The sequence below is a fragment of the Phaseolus vulgaris genome, chromosome 4 (assembly GCF_051622355.1).
Source record: "Phaseolus vulgaris cultivar YP4 chromosome 4, ASM5162235v1, whole genome shotgun sequence".
NCBI lineage: Eukaryota > Viridiplantae > Streptophyta > Magnoliopsida > Fabales > Fabaceae > Phaseolus > Phaseolus vulgaris.
Window position 1 is genome coordinate 2,434,600 of NC_143501.1, and position 12,881 is coordinate 2,447,480.

The window sequence follows — 12,881 nt, forward strand, 5'->3', positions numbered from 1 at the left end:
TGAAGTACTTCTTTCCTTGGAGATGTGGTCTCACTTCCTTTTTTAATTCTAATTTCACAAGCTGTCTATTCTATTAATAATATTATTATTATTACTTTTTATTAATTTTATTATTATTATTAACACTTGTTATTGTTATGAATAATATTGTTATTATTAATAATATTTATAATAACATTCTAACATTGAAAGCTTTTATAAAAAAAAAGTATTATTATTAATGATAGTAACATTATAATTGTTAAAATTAATATTAATATTATTTTGTTTTAATAATATTAATATTAATATTATTATAAAAATAATAATATTATTAATATTATTAATATTAACATGTTTAAAATTTTTAATGTTATTCCTAATATTAAGATTTATGTAGCTAATGTGTTCGCATGGATTTCAAAAAATTTCATATTTTTTAGTGAAGGAAATAATTGTGGTGATAAATTGAAAAAATTGAACTGCTTTTGCTCTGCATGATCTGTGAGAGCATTGATGGACAACAAGATTTTGATGTTGAATTTGTTGAGCAGTGCTACATGGAAGTTTCTTGTGCGAAAGTAGTTTAGAAATTTAGAAGAAGCTAGCCAATAGAACCTGCAGGAAAGCAGAAAAAGTGCTGCTGTCATGCTAGGAATACTACAATACAGGGTTTGTAATAACAAATTAGGTATTTCCAGATTTAGTGCACAACAAGAGTTTTTCTGTTGCAGGAGGATCTCCAGATTGTAGAGGAGAGGCAATAAAGTAGTAAAATATAATTGAAAGAGTAGCATGCAAATAAGAAAAGTGGGTTCTATTTTATTCCTTCAAAGGCAAGTTTAGAATCAAATAGACCCACCAAGAGCTTCAACAAAACAGTTTGGTTCAGGAATGCACTTTCCAATCTACAATGTTCTAAGAATTAATGTTTAAAGTATTTGCATTTCAAAACTCAACTGTTTCAATTTGCCTCTCAGATGTTGGAGTTTGCTCTGGAACTGTATAGGAACTCCTCATCAGAACCCAATTTGAAGCCCTTGTACTTATTTCCTCTGTATAATATCATGGTACACTGCTACAAACCAACTTTGGAAGAGCTGTGGAAGAAATATGGTAGAAACAAAAGCATAAGCACATTGTTCCTTTGAAATCATTAACTTAAAAATCAAGAAAGAATGAGTGCATCCATCATAAATACATCAGCATACAAATTTTTTATAGAGCTGCATGTTTAGGTTTTTCCAATTAAATTGCAGTGCTAAAGCTTCACAATGTTAATTGCATTCCCAGCAAGCTGCATATTTAGATAACAAATGTGTTGAGCCATATTGATTAAAGGACATTCTGCAATGGGGTTGGACATTCTGAATTGAGTATGCTGAGTGAGTGATCTAGTTGATGAATGATAAAGCACATATCTCTGCCATTAATGTATATACTAATTGCTAGTTTCAGAAGCTCTACCATCACATGGAAAATGTTGGACACAGGGACACAATTGATTGGAATTTAATTTCAACAGAAGAATTGAAATAATTTTGCACGAAAATAAGAGTAAAATAAAAGTAATTGATTGATGAAAATCGTAGTTGAGCCATCCTCCTTTAATAAATATCATGAGTTTAAGTATAAATGTGCTGCTCTTGTTTGGAAAATGGCAATTATAGGGTTACCATTTGCACTTGTTTGATGTGGGCAATCTTTCCCCAGTCTTCGCCATCTGGATTCTGACAACGCTCCTTCAGCAATGGACAACCATAAAGTAAGAGAAAAGAGATGGATTTGGGGAGACCCTCCGCTGGTAAGCATTCAAGGCTGGGACAATCATAAAGTATGAGAGAGGAGAGGTGGCAGAGACCCTTGTAGTGCATCTGTTTAAGATTTGGGCAATATTCGATAAATAGAGAGGTGAGAGAGCGTGGCAGCAAAACTTCATCAGGAAAACACTCCACGTCCAAATTTTCAATAACCAAGGTTTGAAGGCATGTGTTGGGATCCAAGTTCTGTCTCAAGGAGGCGATAAGTTTTAAACATGAAAGAGACATTTCTTTTATATTTAATGGCAAACCTCCATCTGGGAACAACTCAACTTCTCGACACTTAGTTATATGCATCTCGATAAGAGACGGAAACAGGATTTGCATGGGTTTGGGAAACAGGAATGATTTAAATTCAGGGCACTCATAAATACGTAGATTCATGAGATGATTATGAGCGTACTCCTGTTTTGGCAGTCTATCAGTAGAAGAGTACGGAGCTTTGGAAAGAAATGTAGTCGAAAGATGCCATCAGTATGCGATGTGTCCATACTGTTTCCGCTAATTCTGAGCTCATCACTAACAACTACTTTCGTACCTTTCAGTTTCGGACATCCACCCACATCAAGCTCTTCAAGACGTGGAAAAGAAGTAGTTTTACACTCCCATTCTTCCCATTCCTTCATATTGGAGAATGCCAGCTCCTCCAAGCGTGCAAATGAAGAGTTGCTCCCATAAAATTCAGCACCAATGCTCACTATTCCATCAAGCCCTCTAATCTCAAGGGTCTTCAGTGATGACAAAAGTCCAAGGGGAGGTAAACATAGACAGTATTTAATAGACAGTATTTACAGTGCTGCAACACTAAGCACACCAGATTTGATAACGAATTATCAAATACCCAACTTGGAAATTCTGTACCACTGTAGTTCGTGATTGACAAACTCTCCAACTGATTGGAAGGTTGTAGATTCTGAAGTACTTCCTTTTCTTTCCTTGGATCATCAGCGATGTGGTCCGACTTCCATTCTAATTCTAGGTCTACAAGGTGTCTATCTTTCATATTTGCTTCTAATGCATCCAAAGGATTGGAAATATTCTGCACTTCTTTGATTGATAGCTTTCTTCCATAAAGATTGAGTCCTCCTAATGCACCCAGTTGCTTAGTAATTAGCTCACTATTTCTATCCACTAAAATCGGATTTAGTACTTGAAGATTCTTCAATTCTCCAAAATGCATTGGCATCTTTGACACTCTTGTACCTTTAAATTCTAGGCAACGCAATTTGGTAAGTTTATGCAAATTTATGGGCAATTCCTCCAACTTGAAACAATGGTTCAACTTCAGAATTAGTAAGTTATAAAGCAAACATATCGAGTCAGGTATCTTTTTTATCTTAGTACACCACGAAAGATCTAACGAATGGAGATGTTTAAGATCACCTACAGAATCTGGGACCTCTTTAAGGTCTACACAACCACGGAATGATAACACGCGTATAAACTTAATCTCGGAAAACAAATCATGTATGGAAATCTTGAAATGCCATTCAGGTTCCCAAAATTTTGAGATAGGAAGAAATGAACGAAGTCTTTTAGCATCAGTTAAACTCTCAAAACCATCAAAACTTTTCACGTCACTGAATTCAAATGAAAAATGACGGGTTGTTTTCGGTATACATCGGCCTTTATCAAATTTCAACCTGAAACAGAAATCCGCACATACATATTTTGCCAAATCATTCAGAAGGTCATGCATGACGAAATATCTCTTGCCACCTGATTGTTGAAAAAAAGACCTTGATAGTAGATCATTAAAGTACTCTTCACCAACTTCTTCTGGATGTCTAATCGGTTGTGGACTCAGTAGAAAATTTTGCGTCATCCACATCAAAATTAACTCCTCCTTCACAAATTCATAATCTTTGGGGAATAAGGCACAATAAGCAAAGCACCTTTTAAGATGAGAAGGAAGATAGCGATAGCTCAAAAATAACGTAGGAATAATTTCATTGTGTTCTTTTGGTAACTCCCATATGTCACTTTCCAATATGTTCTTCCAATCTGAAATGGATGACTTTGTGCTCAAAAGACATCCAATTGTTTTCAAAGCTAGAGGTAATCCCTTGCACTTCTCAACTATCCTTCTACCAACCTTCATTAACTCATCATTCAATTCAAGATCACCATCTTTTAATGCATGATTTTCAAAAACTTTCCAGCATTCATCGTCTCCTAATTGCTTTAGAAGATGCACTTCAGACCTCATGCTAGAAGCAACTTTCTCACCACGAGTTGTGACAAGAATTCTGCTTCCTGGAGCTCCACAGCTAAGAGGAGTTCGCACAACTTCCCATTCTGCTGGTCTTTCGTTCCAAACATCATCCAAAACAAGAAGAAATTTCTTTCCTGACAATTTTTCTTTCAGTTTTTTGTGAACCATTTCTAGGTTCCCACTGTCATCTTTTTGATTTGTGATTGCCTCAAGAATTGTTCTTGTCACGGTCAAAACATGAAAATGATCAGAAACACAGACCCATGCTTTGATATCAAATTTTGCATCTTCCATCTTTGGGTCATTGTACACATGCTGGGCGAGTGTGGTCTTACCCAACCCACCCATTCCCACAATAGAAAGTATTGATGACTGGTTAGGATTGTCGGTTTTAGATGTGAGCCAATTAATGATTATATCTTTGTCAGCATCTCTGCCATAAATAACACTTTCACCCGCCAAAGAAGATGATGGCAATTTCTGTGAAGCGTTACTACCTGATCCATCACCAGAATAAGTACCCTCGTTCAAACGAAGAGCATCCTTTTGTTTTGTAAGATATTCTAGTTTCTCCATGACTTCTTTCATCTCTGATTCAATTTTCTTGTTAAATGAAGCGAAAGTAGAGTTGAAGAAATTTGATACCTTGTAATTAAAGGTTTGAGGTTGGGATTGAGCGTGGACTTGGCATCTGGTGAATTCATAGTCTATTTCACCCAACAGATCCTCTGCATCAAAGACAGCCTCTTTGACAGCAAGAAGCCATGCTTTGACGTCTGGATTTGTGAACTGCTTTAGTTCAGCATTGATGGAATGCAGCATGATGTTCAAATTGGCGAGCAGTTTCTCATCAAGTTTTCTTCCACTAAAGAAGTCTAGAAGTTGAGGAGAAGCGAGCCTGTGGAATACAACCTGAAGAAAGGCGGAAAGAAGAGCACCACCAACAAGTTCAGCTGCCATGGTAGGAAGGAGTTGGAAATGAAGTGAAATGGATTGAGTGGAGGAATGAATGGTATAGTGATGAATGAAAAGAGAAGTTAGAAAGGATGACTTGACTTTAGAACATGTTTTTCTTTAATGGCAACTCAACCAATATAAAATGTGAGCTGTTGGATATTCATTCAACGGTTGTGATGAATGAAAGTAGGGCGGGAAGAGGAACGAACAATGCAATAATTGTTGACAACTGTAATCCATGAATGTATGTCTGATTATTAGGTGAAATATTAAATGATATCTGACTCGAAATTTTAATTGGTTGGATAATATCTGACTCCAAATAATATCTTTTATGAAACAATTATATTATATTCATGCAAAGTTAGTTAATGTACTAATTCCCATCCTTTCTTTATTCACTTAATTTGGTTTATCGTCTTTGTCTCTTTATTTATCATTTTTTTTAATTTGGTTCAATGGTAATTTTTATCTCTTTATTTATACTTTTATTATTTATGAAAGGTCTCAAATTAGTTTTACTTTTATTTAAAATTAGTCAGAAAAGATATTTTAATATTGTTTCATTGACTAACTTTAAGTGGGACTTAACATTTTTTTTATCAGCAATAAATAAATAAAATTAAGAGGGATACTTCAGGGGTATCCCAACCCGTATACATCAACCACATAGTTGCTCTCCCTTTATGACTTAGGGGAGACAACCGTTGTATGGCAAAACCTGCTTAAAAAACTGTAAGCACAGAACAACAAACCAATTTGTACCCTCATGACAGTGGACCTACACGGTTTTGACAGCAACCTAAAAAAAACTACACAGACGCAGCAGAACATTGTACACCTTGGCAATCCAAACACCGCTTCACCACCTTGGCCTCACCTGCACCCTTACCTACATCCACAACCTATACTTCCTACCTTACACCTTTATTCCATTACCCTTCACAAAAAGACCTCCACGCCTCACTTTACCTCACTTAGTGGGACTTAACATTGATTTGGTATTATTGAGTTACAGATAGGTGAGACTCAGATATTGCAGATAATCCTTCACTCATCAGTATATAGACTCATGAGATCATTCAATTCGTGCAATGATATGCCATAGATAAAATCAGTGTTTTTCAACTTAGAATCTCTTAACCATCATGTTGAAAAGTTCCAATAAATGAGTACAAATTTTCATTAGGATCCTCACATTTAACCATAGCCCTGAACTTTTGGAGAGATTTTTCATCATGAAGATGAGTTGTCACCTCCAAAGCATGCTTTAATTTCAGATTAGTTTCTCCGTCAAGATTCATAGTCTCGACATTATTTTATTTTATTGTTTTGAAAGATCTCAAATTGGTTTTACTTTCATTTCAAAATTGACACAATCTTTTTGTTTCTAATATTGTTTCATTGACTAACTCTACAGTGGGACTTAATACCGATTTAGTATTATGTTTTCTGGTTGGTAGTAATTAGGTATTAATTTGGCCATAAAATATTTTGTATTTGACATATGTATTCATGTGGAGGTTGATAATTTTTCAACCTTGGTGAAAATGTCAACATATTGCTCAGAACTCTTGAAAGGGAGAAGATGAAATAATTCACATTGTAGTTTTTCTCTAACGACGTGAGAATCTATTTCAATATGTTTCATGAGTTTGAGAAAAATAAGATTTAAAACAATGTGTCCGACAACTTGATTGTCGCATAACAAATGGACATTTTGTTGAATATTGATATGAAGATCTTGTAGAAGAAAAATGAGCCATTGAATTTTACTATGCAGTAGTAACAAGAGCTCGATATTCGGTTTCGGACGAATAGTACTTTGTTTTTTTGTTTTCCACGAAATCAAGTATTCTAACTCTAGCTTCAACTTGTAGAAAAAATATACACCTAAATATTGATCACTTGAATAAATTTTAGGATATTTTTGAGTATTTCTAATTTTAATATATTATTTAAATAAAAATAATAATTTTCTTATCAGTTAGATATAAAATGTTGCTTTTAAAATGAAAATAATGTTACTATTTGAATCTCATGATAGAAATTTTGTATTTGGTTTATATGTAAGAAAGTTATACTATATATAAAGTGTATGATTAAAAAATTAATGAAACTCTTCCGTATGATAGATCTCCTCTTCTTGTAAAAGTATATTTTGTAGAGAGGTGTTGCCTCCCAATAATCAGTTTTTATCTCCAACTATACAGGACAATACTTGGTCAACAAGAAACTTTACACTTCTGTAACTTTGTTGTTGCTGTTCAGAGTCTTTAAACTTTTAGTGCAGAGCAAGAGTTTTTCTGTTGCAGGAGGATCTCCAGATTGTAGAGGAGAGGTAATAAAGTAGTAAAATATAATTAACTCTTATTTTTTAATGGGAAGAGAGATTAAAAGGATGTGAAATAAAACAGGAGACACATGGTTTTTTATTGGAAGAATCAGATTTTTTTGAGAATGGATACTTAATGAGGTTTTAAAACAACACTACAATAATCATCACCAAGGACCATCCATCTAATCCAATCCCAAGGAAATAAATTTTGAAAAGTTAAACAGTTTGGTTCAACAATCCACTTTCCAATCTACAATGTTATAAGAATTAATGTTGGAGTTTGCTCGGGAATTGTATAGAAACTCCTCATCGGAACCCAATTTCAAGCCCTTGTACTTATTTCCTCTGTATAATATCATGGTACACTGCTACAAACCGACTTTGGAAGAGCTGTGGAAGAAATAAGGTAGAAACAAAAGCATAAGCACATTGTTCCATTTAAATCATTGACTTAAAAATCAAGAATAAGTGTATCCATCATAAATACATTAGCATACAATTTTTTTATAGAGCTGCATGTTTAGATTTTTCCAATTAAATTGCAGTGCTAAAGCTTCACAATGTTAATTGCTTTCGCAGCAAGCTGCATGTTTAGATAACAAATGTGTTGAGCCATATTGATTAAAGGAGATTCTGCAATGGGGTTGGAGTAGCTACAGCTTGAATTGAGTTGGTGAGTGAGTGATGTAGTTGATGAATGACAAAGCACATGTCTCTGCCATTAATGTATATTCTAATTCCTACTTTCAGAAGCTCTACCATCACATGGAAAATGATGGAAAATGTTGGACACAGGGAAACATTTGGTTCATCACATTCTAAGGCTCATCAGTTTATTGTAATTAAACACATGCCTGCTAAGCTATAGAATCTTAAACACAATACATGTCCCTTATGTCCACTACAGTTTCCATTCATCTTTCCTCACTCAAAACCCATAACTTCATTCTTGGGATCATTTAGTTTTAGTGATCTATTATTTAGTTTAAGTTCAATTTTTTTGTCAGAAACTGTAGTAGCAAGAATAAGAAGATAGAAGGAAAAATGTGGCTATGAAAACAAATATACTTAGATAGCCATAACTTCCAACTACAGAATACTCTGTTCTCAATGGATGCCAAATGCCTGATATAAGAAGAGGGTTGTGGGCCCCAGTGAAGGAATAATTGTTGACTGTTTCTGATAAGAAAAGTGTTGACAACTGTAATCCATGAATGGATGTCTGATAATAATGATAATAAGATGAAACAAATGAAATCTGAGAGTATTTCGAAACCAAAATTTTAATTGCTTGAATAATCTCTGACTTCAAATAATATCTTTTATGCAACAATTATATTATATTCATGCAAATTTAAAAGATATATGATATGGAGGAGTTTGATTTATTTATTCATATACTCTATATATAGAGTAAAATATAACAAAATATCAAATATTAACAATTTCTCAATCTGAATGTCTTAAATATAAATAATAAAGGAATATATTTTTATCTTTTTGCAAGAGATATTTTTAAAAAACTTAAAGATTTCAGGAGCTGAAATGGATCTAGTTATACCCTCTGGTAAGCACCATGCTTCCATGTTATCACAAATATATATTTCCTTTAAATGAAAAAGTTGCTTTGAAAAAACCTTTTAACTTGGGTCATATCTATGTACAAGATATTGCAGACGCGGAAAAGTAGCAGTTTTACATTACATTCATTCATTTTGTAGAATTCCAATCTTTCCAAAGCTACTGAACTCGCAATTTTTATGGACAAAAAATGTGCTTAGTACTTTAAGATTCTTCATTTTTCCCGAATGCATTGGCATCTTTGTCACTTTTGTTATTGTAAATTCAAGGCAACTTGGTGAGTTTATGAAAATTTGAGGACACCTCCTCCAGGTTGTAACAAAAGTTAGCTTCAGTATTTACAAATCATATATATTTAGGAAAAGGTCTTATTTCTTTAATATCTAATGTGCTGAATTTCAAACAATCACGTCTGAACTGTTGAATTTCTTTCATTCACATTTCATATCTGGTTTGAGATCTTTTACCTTTAATTTCATCTAGTTTTTGTTTCTGCTAGAGGGTTGATGGCATGATGAGTGCTCTCGGAAAAGTTCATTTGTCTTGGTTTATATAATTATAGTGCCTGACATAGTATTTGGTACATCTTGCATTATATTTAGTCTATTTGTCTTTCTATATTCATCACTTTTTTTCAATTTTCTTACATTGATTGTTTGTTTCCAAAACTGAAAGTGGCATAATTAATTGAAACAGTGGTGTGCATTGCAGAAAAGTGCGCTCTATTTTCTTCCTTGAAAAGCAAATAGACCCATGAAGAAGTTCAGCAAAACAGTTTATTTAGAAAAATGAAGTTTAGAAGTCTATAACAGTTCAATTCAATTTTTTAGTACATAACTAGTTTGCTGAAGAAATCAATAATAGTTCAGTTCACGTTGACGAGGATAAATTGGTTTTGTTTTATGCTGCCACAGGTAAAATATATAGTAAAATATCTAAAGCTTCTTCCATTAAGAAATACATGTGCCTAATGTCTCCAAACATTTGTTGAAGGTATAGTCTGACAAATACCTAGGCTAGGTTGGTGGACAACATGAAGTTTAACTAGAAAACAAGTGTATACCTTTTACAGTTCAACAATTACACAAAATAAGAGTCAGGTAATGTCAGAAGTAAAAGGTATTTGCAATGCTCACTGCTTCAATGCTTCAATTTCCTTCTCTCATGTAGGAGTCACAATTTCAAACCCTTTTACTTCTTTTCTCCCTATTTCATCGTCCAATGGTACAAACAGACTTTGAAACACATGCATAACAGGTTACCATTACTTCTGAAGGTTTAGTAAATGCCGATTACAGAGTGAAATATTTGCAACTTAAGAAAATTGTAATTGAAAAGGTACAGAGATATTGTGTGGAAAATTAATTAGCACCTGTAGAAGAGAAAGACAAATGGGATTTTCTCCACATCTATTTCTGAACTTGTGCTTCATCTTATTACCTAACACTCAGTTTCTGAAAGTGATCAATCTTTCCCCCAGTCTTCGCCTTCTGGATTCTGACAACTCTGTTTCAGCAATGAACATTCCCAAGTTAATCCTTCACCCGGAAATGATTCAAATTGAGGGCAATCATTAATTGCCAATTCTTTGAGATGATTATGAGTGTGCTCCTGTGAAATTCTTCTCAGATTTTGGCACCTTCTCAGATGAATTAAACGGATCTTTGGAAAGAAATCTAGCCTCCAAGTGTTTGGAGGGCTGGAGAATCTCAAGTAGTTCCTTGTGTTTCCTTGGATCATTAGGGATGTGGTTCTTATTTCATTTTAACTTAATAATCACTTTATTAAGGAGAGGTAATAAAACAGAAAAACATACTTAATTATCACTTTATTAGATTTGAAATAAAACAGGAGAGACATGATTTTTTTTTCCAAAGAATCAGAATTGATTGAGAATGGATACTTAATGAGATGCAATCTATTCAATTTTGTTGAAGATTGAAGAGTGATTTCTTAAATACCTGTCATGCAGATTTTCAAAAAATCATGAGAGAAAAGGCAGCCTATCAAGTGCAATGAAATTTTGAACAGTTAAATGTGTAAATGTGTGAATGCTGACAACACAACCATTCAGTCTCAAACCACACGCAGCATTCATTCTCATTTTATATATGACTTGAAATATTTAATCTTTAATTTAATCTAGCTTTTGTTTCTGCCTGACATAGTATTTGGTACATCTTGCATAATATTTAGTCTATTTGTCTTTCTATATTCATCACTTTTTTTCAATTTTCTTACCTTAATTGTTAGTTTTCAAAACTGAAAGTAGCATAATTAATTGAAACAGTGGTGTGCATTGCAGAAAAGTACGCTCTATTTTGTTCTTTGAAAAGCAAATTTAGAAGCAATAGACCCATGAAGAGTTTGGTGGACAACATTAAGTTTAACTAGAAAACCTTTTACAGTTAAATTTTATAAATAAATGGAAATATGAGGAGGAAAATGTAATGTCAGAAGTAAAAGGTATTTGCAATGCTCACTGCTTCAATGCCATTCCCAACCGAAGATTAGGATCCTCTGCCAACCGAAGATTGGAATACTGTGAAAAAAATATAATGTGATTATCAATCAAATCATTAATTTGAAATTAACAAACCAACAAAAGAAATCAGTAGACGAGTCATGGATACATAATACATTAGCATAAAAGATTTTGTACAACTAAATTTTTAGATCAATGTGTGGGAGATCAAACAAATCTCCGATAAATTATAGTTTAACCATTGCTACAATGAGATTCTACAATCACATAGCTGAGATCAGCTACAATTTACTGTGCTCAGTTACTAATGCATTTGATATATATATGTGCATGTGTATGTATTCTAATTGCTATAGTTCAAGAAGCTCTACCATGAAAGGAAACATGTTGGAAATCAGACTTATTCAATGTGAAGTTTAGCAGAATAACAAAATAATAAAAATTACTAATGTGATTACTTTAACAATTTTGTAATCAACAAATCCATAGTGATATTTGGAATGCTATGACATTATTACTAATTTTGTTCAAAAGCAATAACGGATAGCAACAGCAAAAAGGCAACTTCTAGAAAAATGTTTGATTTGGAAAAAAGAATTATATTATTGCCAATTAACAAATAATCAATTAAAACTCATGTGGCCCTCTCCTCTAAAACTTAGAGTTTCTTTTGTTTAGTAAATGCCGATTACAGAGTGAAACATTTGCAACTTCAGAAAATTGTAATTGAAAAGGAACAGAGATACTGTGGAAAATTAATTAGCACGGGTAGAAGAGGCAGAGAAATGGGAATTGCTCCATATCTAATTTTGAACTTGTGCTTCATCTTGTTACCTAACACTCAGTTTTTCAATGTGAGCAATCTTTCCCCAGCTTTGCCTTCTGGATTCTGACAATGTTGTTTGAGCAATGAACATTCTCAAATTGTAAGAGAAGAGATGGAACTTCATCGGGAAAAGACTCCATGTCAACCTTTTCAATACCCAAGCTTGCAAGACAAGACATGTGTTTACATCCAATGGGAAACTTGAAAGAGATACATGATTTTCATCTGGGAATATCTCTACTTTTGGACAATCAATTATCCGCAACACAGTAAGGGACGGAAACTGGACTTGCATGGGTTTCGGCCACAACTTCAAATTCTCAGCTCCTTCAATTGATATTCCTTCACTCAGTAATGATTCAAATTGAAGACAATCATCAATTGTTAGATCCATGAGATGATTATGAGCGTGCTCCTGTGAAATTCTTCTTAGGTTTTGGCACCTTATCATTTTAAGTACACGGATCTTTGGAAAGAAATCTAGTGGGAAGAGTCACAAGCACCAGTAATATCCATCTCTTCAAGGAAATCGTAATGGGTCATGCTGTTTCCACTAATCACGACCTTATCACACATGATCATAACTAGTTTCTTTAAATGAAGAAGTTGCTCTGACAGACCTTTCAGCTTTGGACAACGATACACATAAAGATGCTGAAGACGTGGAAAAGTAGTTTTTC

At 33.6% G+C, this 12,881-nt stretch overlaps 1 protein-coding gene and 2 pseudogenes across 4 annotated transcripts in view; all 3 read right to left on the bottom strand.

The window, feature by feature from the left end:
- LOC137836723 (putative phospholipid-transporting ATPase 8) overlaps nt 1–12,595 on the bottom strand; it is a 90,723-nt pseudogene extending 78,128 nt beyond the window's left edge. Inside the window, exons 1-2 of the transcript XR_016520484.1 lie at nt 12,359–12,595; nt 6,116–6,278 (exon numbers count right to left, since the gene is read on the bottom strand). The product of XR_016520484.1 is annotated as a putative phospholipid-transporting ATPase 8 (transcript). The remainder of the gene's footprint in view (nt 1–6,115; nt 6,279–12,358) is intronic.
- Nucleotides 1–12,881, bottom strand: part of LOC137836713 (uncharacterized) — a 49,285-nt gene that overhangs the window by 14,514 nt on the left and 21,890 nt on the right. The window lies entirely within an intron of this gene.
- On the bottom strand, nt 1,644–5,056 carry LOC137836684 (putative disease resistance RPP13-like protein 1; annotated as a pseudogene).